Genomic DNA, 3,233 nt, shown 5'->3' on the forward strand with positions numbered 1-3,233 from the left:
ACTCGGGTAAACAACCTGAGCTCAGACTGTAGCTTTGTATTCATTAATGGGTTACAGGACAAGTTAAAAGCACATTTAACACGCGTCATAATAAGTAACGTTAATTTGGACAATGTACACAGAATTAAGACACTAGTTACCTTTTTCACAGAAAAACGTTTTGCCAACCTCGCAAAGTTCAAGTCCAGTGTCTTCAAAATCCTGATTGCAACTGATGTAGCTTCCAGGTAAGAAAGCTCAGTGTTCAACGGTAGTGTGTATAATCAGACCAAAAAACATTTCTCAATATATGGAAAGGTTACAAACCATTGTGAATCTCATGATGTTCATGTCCTTACTGTCAGGGGCCTGGATATCCCAACAGTCCAGGTTGTCATCAACCACAACACGCCAGGTCTGCCCAAGATCTACATTCACAGAGTCGGCCGAACTGCCAGAGCAGGTAATATTCCTCCTTCAGTATCTGTCTGTTATCACACAGGCCGTTACTGTAGACTTAAAACACAATCCACTTTTCTCTGATATGTCTACAGAAAGGCATGGTGTCTCGATCACACTGGTGACACAGTATGACATACACTTGGTTCATTCCATCGAGGGGAAGGTCAGTTAAGTGTAAATTTACTACATGGAAAAGTATAAATTGCACATAGTTGATTTAGTATTGCTTGCTACCCTTTTCAATTCAGACATCCCCATTAGCGCAGTATCACCACTTAGGATATGATCTTGGGGCAGAAAGCTATATTATTATTTGTTTTGCTTTCTCGTTTGTCCAGAGGCCAAACTGAAGGAGTATCCTGTTGAAAATCCTGACTCAAATCAACGTGGCCAGACGCTAGTGTGAAATTGTATGAACACTTATTCTGTTTATATAGATATTTCCCATCGTGAACATGTGGCTGTTGGATAATGTGGCTGTTGGCTCATATTACAGCTGTGACTTCTCACCATTCCTTTCGTGTTGCATAAACCTGAGTCAACAGATCAACTAGAGAATATGATTGGAGGGGAAAGTAAGTATACACACTCACCATGAGCCACAACACCATGGATAGACTTACATTTTTTGCTGTGATTAGGGTTTTAGCCGATTAGGGTTTTTCCCGACATTCCAACTACTATCCTGTCAGAGGATCCTGGAAAGAAAGGCTGAACTGGATACGATAAGGGGTGAGAAGTTGTTCAGGGAGAAGATACATGAAACCATTCAGAAGACGCAACATGGGATTCAGAAAAATAAACTGATGAAGCAAAAACACATTCAAAAGAAAAGAAGGCAGAGAGGTCCATATAATGCAACACTGTACATTAACGAATTGTGTATATACAGTACATACACCTTAGCCAAATACATTTAAACTCCGTTTTTCACAATTCCTGACATTTAATCCTAGTAAAAATGCTCGGTCTTGGGTCAGTTAGGATCACCACTTTATTTTAAGAATGTGAAATATCAGGATAATAGTAGAGATAATGATTTATTTCAGCTTTTATTTCTTTCATCACATTCCCAGTCGGTCAGAAGTTTACATACACTCAATTAGTATTTGGTAGCATTTAACTTGGGTCAAACGTTTCGGGTAGCCATCCACAAGCTTCTCATAATAAGTTGGGTGAATTTTGGCCCATTCCTCCTGACAGAGCTGGTGTAACGGAGTCTGGTTTGTAGCCCTCCTTGCTTTTTCAGTTCTGCCCACAAAGTTTCTATGGGATTGAGGTCAGGGCTTTTTGATGGCAGCTCCAATACATTTACTTTGTTGTCCTTAAGCCATTTTGCCACAACTTTGGAAGTATGCTTGGGGTTATTGTCTATTTGAAAGACCCATTTATGACCAAGCTTTAACTTCCTGACTGATGTCTTGAGATGTTGCTTCGATATATCCACATCATTTTCTATTCTCATGATGCCATCTATTTTGTGAAGTGCACCAGCCCCTCCTGCAGCAAAGCACGCCCACAACATGATGCTGCCACCCCCGTGCTTCACGGTTGGGATGGTGGTCTTCGGCTTGCAAGCCTCCCCCTTCTTCCTCCAAACATAATGATGGTCATTATTGCCAAACAGTTCTATTTTTCTTTCATCAGACCAGAGGACATTTCTCCAAAAAGTACAATCTTTGTCCCCATGTGCAGTTGCAAACCGTAGTCTGGCTTTTTTAAAGGCGGTTTTGGAGCAGTGGCTTCTTCCTTGCTGAGTGGCTTTCAGGTTATTTCGATATAGAACTCATTTTACTGTGGTTATAGATACTTTTATACCCGTTTCCTCCAGCGTCTTCACAAGGTCCTTTGCTGTTGTTCTGGGATTGAGTTGCACTTTTCACACCAAAGTACTTTCATCTCTAGGAGACAGAACGTGTCTCCTTCCTGAGCGGTATGACGGCTGCGTGGTCCCATAGTGTTTATACTTGCGCACTCTTGTTTGTACAGATGAACGTGGTACCTTCAGGCATTTGGAAATTGCTCCCAATGATGAACCAGACTTGTGGTCTACAATTTGTCTGATTCCTTTTGATTTTCCCATGATGTCAAGCAAAGAGGCACTGAGTTTGAAGGTAGGCCTTGAAATACAGCCACAGGTACACCTCCAATTGACTGAAATGATGTCAATTAGCCTATGAGAAGCTTCTAAAGCCAAGACATCATTTTCTGGAATTTTCCAAGCTGTTTAAAGGCAGTCAATTTAGTGTATGTAAACTTCTGACCCACTGGAATTGAGATACAGTGAATTATAAGTGAAACAATGTGTGTAAACAATTGTTGGAAAAATGACTTGTGTCATGCACAAAGTAGATGTCCTAACCGACTTGCCAAAACTATAGTTTGTTAACAAGAAATTTGTGGAGTGGTTGAAAAATAGGTTTTAATGACTCCAACCTAAGTGTATGTAAACTTCCGATTTCAACTGTATAACAAGACCAGTTGCCCATTATTGAGCCGAGTTCAGGTGCAACATGTTTCATAATCTGTAAATGCCAAATAAATGTCTAAATCACTTTCTCATTGCTCAAACCCTTTGACATATAAGCAACCTTTGTTTCAGTTTCACAAGAAAGGAATCATCAGGCGAAATGTCTTGATTAATCTTCACTGCAACAAAAATACGAATTCTTGCAAATCCAGTGCAGTTTTTCCATAGTGAGAATCCAAATGCTGGGAAGAAGGAAGGCATACATTACCGTATTACCATTACGGTAAAAAATGTCTGTTCTTATCCATTGATTCCTGCAGTA

The sequence above is a fragment of the Salvelinus alpinus genome, chromosome 16 (genome assembly GCF_045679555.1).
Source record: "Salvelinus alpinus chromosome 16, SLU_Salpinus.1, whole genome shotgun sequence".
In the NCBI taxonomy this organism is placed as follows: Eukaryota; Metazoa; Chordata; class Actinopteri; order Salmoniformes; family Salmonidae; genus Salvelinus; species Salvelinus alpinus.